General features: G+C 36.5%; 1 long non-coding RNA gene across 1 annotated transcript; it reads right to left on the bottom strand.

Annotated features, from left to right (window-relative positions):
* Positions 1-1,536: 1,536 nt before the first annotated feature.
* On the bottom strand, positions 1,537-2,596 carry LOC129414395 (uncharacterized). The gene is made up of 3 exons (XR_012369381.1): positions 2,576-2,596; positions 1,915-2,195; positions 1,537-1,661 (listed from the first exon to the last, which is right to left on the bottom strand). It is a non-coding gene; the product is annotated as an uncharacterized lncRNA (long non-coding RNA).
* Positions 2,597-7,986: the final 5,390 nt, after the last annotated feature.

Raw genomic sequence — 7,986 nt, 5'->3', positions numbered from 1 at the left:
AGAAAAGTGCCTCTGTTCACACGCAATTTTTGCAAACCACATATGACTTAAGTGCAATTAAAACATTTGAAAGATGTACATGCCATCACTACTGTCCACAATTTTTCATGCTGATTGACAATATTGTGTATAGTATTTCCTAGCTACAGTGACATATCTTTTACTATTTTCACTTTTTTTGGAGTCAGGGGCTGTCGACTAGATTTTGTGGTGGGACACTCCTTGCCTGTAAGACTGCGCTCCCCAAGGGTTTTGGTTCCCCAGACGGCCACTGCCAGTTCTTTAATGAATAAAGAGTCCCTGGTGCTGCTTCTTATTTTCTCCCAGACTTCCTTTCTTAAATGTATAGTCCCACCCAAGACAATCTGAGAACACCAAAAATAAGTAAAGAAAAAGTTAAACTGGACACAGCATTGAACTATACATGTGTTCATAGAAGGCAATAAAAGTTGGCAGCACATCTTGATATATTCAGGTGCATTTTTAATCATTTAAGCATTTTTCCTATTTAGATTATCTGTTAGTTTGAAAACAATTACTTAATTTTCCATTACCATCAATCAACTATTAGCTAGCGGCCTAGTAACACCTTAGAAACTGACCAATCATGAGACTACATGTCACTAAACTGTTTTACCAGTAGAGATGCATAACGATTAATCTATAGCAGAAAAAAGGTTTTTGTTTACACCATATATGTGTGTGTGAACTGTGTGTAACAACTTTGTATAGATAAATGCACACACATGCATGTATACATTTAAGAATGTTTACATGTATAAATATGCACACAGGCATTTATAATTTTAAGAAAAAACTATATTTATATATATATATATATATATATATATATATATATATATACACACATTCCTTCCACTGGAAAAAATTTTTTCCCTGACCGTGAACAACAAGGTTCCAATGTGTAATGCAATATGTAAAAAGCTCAAATAAAAAAAACTTCTCAAACTGATGTGTGTGGTTGCTAAGGGTGGAGTGATAAATAGAACCGTTGGGTGAAGCGGTCATAGCCGTGTTTTATCGTGAAAATCGTTATGCATCCTTATTTACCAGGCCTACTGTTGGAAATTCACCTTTTCATATTGAATAAAATAGTTATAAAAGGAACATTACAAAGAACAATTCCCGCACACTATCTGCTTGCTGAAAAAATTGTATTTAATGACAGTTGCGTTGCAACGTTTTAATCAACTGATCTTCATCAGGCAACGTTGACTGATGACGATCAGTTGATCGAAACGTTGCAACGCAACTGTCATTAAATACATTTTTTTCAGCAAGCAGATAGTGTGCGGGAATTGTTCTTTGTAATTTTGAGACTTTTTGTCGTCTTATCCTACGCGCCTATTGCCTTCAGGTGTGCGACGCTAATTTGTTTGAATAAAAGGAACATTACCTCATCTCTAACCACATTTATTATTGACTGCTCCACTGTAGATGACATGTATTTATTAGAAAAAAAAAAAAAACATTTAACCAAAGTTCATTAGTTCAGTGTAAAAATGCATGTTTTACCTAAAGAGGTCTCTCTGATTTCGCTGCATACAGGGGTTGAAGAGGACAAAGTCAGTAGTTTATTCTGGAGTTCAATGTTTAATTTTCTCAAGGCTGTTATTTCTGCCTTTTCAATCTCTTCCAGCCTACAAAGAAAAATAAATAATTTTGACAGTGTCCGTAGTTAAATTGAGTCTAATACAAGCATGCAGTTTACAGGTTTTGCAAAACACCTACACTCACACCAATAATCTCCCTAACCATTATCTTGTTGATAAAGGAACCGTTGGAGTATTTCATGATTAAGCACTTATGAAGTTTTGATCACTGGATGCATGTAAATTGCAACGTACAACTAATTACCTTATCAACATAGCATTTGTTGGCCTAATCTCTTACTTTGTTTGGGTTTTCTCAAGTTGGAGAGTAACATCATTCAGCTTTTCCTGGTAAAACTGGAGTTGCTTTTGTGACTCTTCGAATACTTTGCAGGGAACAACATCTGCACCAACGGCATCTTCTTCATCTGTTGCCAGATGTGATGATGGGGTCTGCTCCTTAGGCTTTTTAGTTTGTGCTGTTGAACAGAGTGGAGCCTGTCGTTTCTGGGCTTTGCGCTCATGTAATATATTGAGAAGCGATTGTTTTTTCCCTTCATCTGAGGCAGTTTTCTGGTTTGTCTGTTTTGATAAAAAACAGAGAACAGCAAAATCAATTCAGCATACTTTGAGCATTGTATCATTAATAAAACCAGACAGAGCAGTTCATGCGTTTCTAAATAGACGGGAGAAGTTTTAATAGAAAACATTTCTCCATACATACATAATACTGATATATTTAGTTTTAATATATATTTAATATTAATATATTATCATTTAAATATTACACTGTGTTTATCGTTTATTGTCACTGTCCAATAAATATATTTAACACACTAATATTGTATTATAATATACAGAAATTACTACATATATACACATAGGTTTGTTTAAAATATTTACTGGACAATATATACACACGCGCACAACTAACGTTACACAATATAACCTTTACAACATACATTTTTGGTCTTGGCTTCCGCCAAGTTTTAAGAGGTGCTACCCGGAGTCGTTTGCCCTTAGACAACTCCTCCTCTATGTCTTCTTTATTCTCTAAAAATTATAGAAACAAAATAGGAAGCAAAACTATATAGCACTTATTTGTTTACATTGTGCAATGAACGAGTTACTATAAAACAGCTACTGCTTACATACCTTTAAGCATCAGTATTTGTGCCTGAAGAAGTCTTGCTTCCATCGTACCCATACCCAATAAATCTGTGTTTGGTCAAACTTGTTAAAGTTAAAGTCCTTAATTTCGCATGTTGAAACAACCATAGATATGTATAAAGGCTAGATGGCGTACCGGCGCTGAGAGCCAATGGGACCCGACGACGTCACACGGCGGCCATCTTAGGACAGGACCGCTCGTCCAGTTATAACATTAAAGTCTTTTGTGCATGTAGTGCTGAAATAACTATATTTTGCTCAATTTTCAACCGATTTTCAAACGGCTTGGTGTGTCATAAACGTCAGGGATGCGACTATTTAACTGCATACTTGTGAAAAATTATACATCAAAACATCGGCATCAGCACAAATCATAGCCACGTAAATAAGGTTTGTAATACACCAAACTGTTTGTAAATCCGTCAAGAATTCAGCAAGTTACGAGCATTTTAGTTGGCATATGTCATTCACCTTCCGTCCACAGCAGCAGGGAGCAGCACTGACCTAAGATGGCCGCCAAGTGACGACACAGCTGACTCCGCCTTGAGCCATCTAGCCTTTATACATATCTATGGAAACAACTGCCGTGCAGCCGTCATCCAGGTACCTCACGTATGCAAACATTCTCATTCGCAGCGATCGGCAGATTCGTCGTGTAGAAGCTGAAACTTTTTATTTACCCCAAATCAAAATCGTAATTACGGTGGCGCAAACAAGATAATTTGGAACACGTGCACTTGTACTAATTTTGATAAACACTGTAAGGGATATAATGTAGTCGAAAACATTGCAAGATTTATTTTGGGAAAGTGCTGGAACTACATTTACTCTTCGTGAACATAGTTGCTTTAAAGGTTGCATAGCAACGCCGATGCTGGGTATATCCTACTGTCTATGGTAATATCTCTTCACATTACCGCTTTACTGAAAAATAAAACTGAACTACATCTTAATTGAGACAAAGGCATTTTAACATTGTTTGACTCCAAACTCCTGTTGGATTACACTGAAAAATATATATATATATATACATATGTGTGTAAAATTCCATTAAATTAATTGAATCATACTAAAGTATTTTAATTGAGTAATCTTTACATATTTTTTACAAAGAGATTATCAATTCAGTTTGACATAATTTTACTACTAAATGAAATAAATAAAATTTGAAAAAAAAAACGTTTGCAGTGTATCTATGCTGGGATAGAACCCATAATCTTTACTAAACCATCATCAGATAATTCATTTTAACTATCGCCTCATATAGCCTAACTATAATAAAAAAATATTTTGGAATCATGGCCCCCAAAAAATATAAATTGTATCTCGAGCCAGAAAGCACAGATGAAGTACCCCTTCCAAAACGCAGAACAAGCGGTGGATGCTCTACTGTATGTAATTACATTTAAGATTTTACATTGTACATATATTATGATTTGCTCAGTTGGTTGTTTAACTATATTGTTTATATTTTTTGGCTATACTCAAAATCAGATGTAAGCTTTTTTAACATTTATGCTGTTTCCTTTAAGAGGATCATTATGCAGTTATCTGTAAATTTTCAAATGGTTCTGTAATACATGTTAACATGCTATTACAGACCGTACCCATTTATGATGATTACACTGTGCATCACTACAACATTCAAGGTTCCAGTATTGCATATGTGGCGAGTTTACAGTCTATCACCACACTACAATTATGTAATGCAACATCAGACTATCACAACATGTTTTGAATGTTGTTTAAATAATGTTTTTTTTTAGACTACTTTAGTGGCTCTATCTTACACCCGGCGCAATGCAGCGCAATGTGCGACGCAAGTGTCTTTCGCTAGTTTCCAACCTAATTTTCACGTTTAGCGCCGCGTTGTTTAAATAGCAAATGCATTTGCGCCCCCTTTTGCGCCCATTGGCGTTCTGTTCTGTAAATGAGGTGTGTTCAGGCGCATTGTTGACGCGTTGCTATTTTGAGGCAACTAAAATAGACTACGCCATTGACCAACAAAAACCTGGTCTAAAGGCAATGGCGCAATGTGTTTTATGTTATTTAAAGAGCGCATTAGTAATATGCGCTTATAAACGGGAGGACAACGCTTGCTTATCACAAAGTACATGAATGCGCAGCATCACAAAAATGCTTTTAAATATGAAAGATTAAAGGATTGAATGTAAAAGATTATTATTATGTTGGCTTGACAAAGCCAACATACTGATATTGTATTTAAACTTATTATTATTATTCTTCTTCTTCTTCTTCTTCTTCTTCTTCTTCTGAGACTAAAATTTCTGCGGCTAACTCGTCCGACAGCTTTCAAGCTACATCCACGAAATTTTCCACGGACATTCTGACTGGTCTAAAGAAGTGTGCTATATCTTTTTGACGGGATCCGACTTACAGAATTCCTAAAACGGGACATAAAACTTCCGAAAAGTCCCATTTACTTAACATTGCAACAAACTTTGACAGGTCATAGCTCCGAGTGAGAAATTTGTAGAAACTTGTGGCTTACCATATTTAAGGAGGCTGACAGGCACTGTGAGAACATACCTCACATTGGGGTGTAAGTTTCACCCCTGGGGTGTAGGAGGCCCCCAAAATTCCTCATTGACTTATAACGGGGCAGGAAACACGCCCATATAAGGGAATAAAAACGTTCCAGATGGAATATCTTCGCTTTACAGTGTCATAGAGACATGGGGGTGGGCTCATTTTACTCAGGCATCCAATCAGTCTCTCTGGATCATCCCATAGCAATTAAGCCACGCCCCTAGCAACCATTTTTGGGCACCCTAGCAACATCTTCCATAGACTGCCCTTATAAAATGCCCAGATGGATATCTTTGCAGCACAGTGTCACAGAGACATGGGGGTGGGCTCATTTTACTCAGGCATCCAATCAGTCTCTAAGGATTCTTATTAAGCTATTAAGCCACGCCCCTAGCAACCAAATATGAGCACCCTAGCAACATAATAAACAAAGCCTTATATCTCTGGATCCGAACATCATAGAGACATGGGGGTTGGGTCTTTTGGTCATGTTAGCTTCATGTTAGCTGCAAGCTAAGTCATACTAGCTTCATGCTAGTTTCATGCTAGCTTTATGCTAATTTCATAATTAATCTTGCTAACTTCATGCTTATTCATGTTAGCATCATGCTAGCTTCATGCTAATTCATGTTAGCATCATGCTAGCTTCATGCTAATTCATGTTAGCATCATGCTAGCTTCATGCTAATTCATGTTAGCATCATGCTAGCTTCATGCTAATTCATGTTAGCTTCATGCTAATTCATGTTAGCTTCATGCTAGCTTCATGCTAATTCATGTTAGCATCATGCTAGCTTCATGCTAATTCATGTAAGCATCATGCTAGCTTCATGCTAATTCATGTTAGCATCATGCTAGCTTCATGCTAATTCATGTTAGCATCATGCTAGCTTCATGCTAATTCATGTTAGCTTCATGCTAATTCATGTTAGCTTCATGCTAGCTTCATGCTAATTCATGTTAGCATCATGCTAGTTTCATGCTAATTCATGTTAGCATCATGCTAGCTTCATGCTAATTCATGTTAGCATCATGCTAGCTTCATGCTAATTCATGTTAGCATCATGCTAGCTTCATGCTAATTCATGTTAGCATCATGTTAGCTTCATGCTAATTCATGTTAGCATCATGCTAGCTTCATGCTAATTCATGTTAGCATCATGCTAGCTTCATGCTAATTCATGTTAGCATCATGCTAGCTTCATGCTAATTCATGTTAGCATCATGCTAGCTTCATGCTAACTTCATGCTAATTCATGTTAGCATCATGCTAGCTTCATGCTAATTCATGTTAGCATCATGCTAGCTTCATGTTAATTCATGTTAGCATCATGCTAGCTTCATGCTAATTCATGTTAGCATCATGCTAGCTTCATGCTAGCTTCATGCTAATTCATGTTATCATCATGCTAGCTTCATGCTAATTCATGTTAGCATCATGCTAGCTTCATGCTAATTCATGTTAGCATCATGTTAGCTTCATGCTAATCATGCTAACTTGATGCTAGCTTCATGCTAATCATGTTAGCTTCATGCTAGCTTCATGCTAATTCATGTTAGCATCATGCTAGCTTCATGCTAATTCATGTTAGCATCATGCTAGCTTCATGCTAACTTCATGCTAATTCATGTTAGCATCATGCTAGCTTCATGCTTATCATGCTAACTTGATGCTAGCTTCATGCTAATCATGTTAGCTTCAGGCTAATCATGCTAACTTTATGTTAAATCAGGCTAGCTTCATACTTAAACATACTAACAGCCAGATAGCCTACTAAACTAAACTTCTGTCAAACCGTTTTTAACGTTCAGGCCAGGCTTTGTCAAGCCAACATAAAGTTTGTCAACAAACTTTTCTATCTAGTTGTTGATTATTATTTGTGAGGACACAAATGAGGACTAATTATGAGACGTTAGAAGGCGCAAAGAGCTGCTTCACCTGCAGCCTGGTAAGTAAATAAATGCTTTGCTTTGAACATATGCATCTGTTTTTAAATGTTTTTTTTTTAATGCTACCTCACGGATTTATTGTATATGATGACTCTGTACCTGCGGATATGTTGAGATGAGAAACATTTTTAAGTAATGCTTAAAAAAACTCTTAGCTAAAAAAACGCTGTCTAAAGTGCTGAAACGTGAGGAGAGCCGTTTGTAAATTCTTTATCTCCTGTTTGTTACAAATAAAGTATTTTTAGAGTACAAACCTTATCTTACATACTTGTAAATTATTTTTTGATGATATTGGATAGCCATACATTTAAAGCAATTACAAGCCTGCTTTTTACTTCCATGACTAAAAGAAAACGGGTTTTAAAGGTTTTAATAAAAAATAACAATTTCAATACAAGTGAAAAACAACACAATTATTTAACATTAATCTTAAACCGGGGATCGTCTTCCTCCACTTAGTTTTTCAGTTTACAAAATCCGTCATCTAAATAGGGATTAGACATAGCGCCGGCGCAACTTGCTTTTAAAGGGGATGAGAGCTGAGTCTCTCATTGGTTTACTGCACGTTATGCCCAAAATACTCCCATTACAATAAGACCAACCCTTTTCGACCATGCGCTCGGCGCACAAACCATTTGTCCCGTCGTTAAATTAGCAAAAGTGGATTCGGACACGCCCATTTAGACGTTGCGCTGTGCGCTTT

This window comes from Misgurnus anguillicaudatus, chromosome 5 (assembly GCF_027580225.2).
Source record: "Misgurnus anguillicaudatus chromosome 5, ASM2758022v2, whole genome shotgun sequence".
Classification (NCBI taxonomy): domain Eukaryota; kingdom Metazoa; phylum Chordata; class Actinopteri; order Cypriniformes; family Cobitidae; genus Misgurnus; species Misgurnus anguillicaudatus.
Note: the sequence above shows the minus strand (reverse complement) of the source record. Positions and strands in the feature narration are given on the sequence as shown.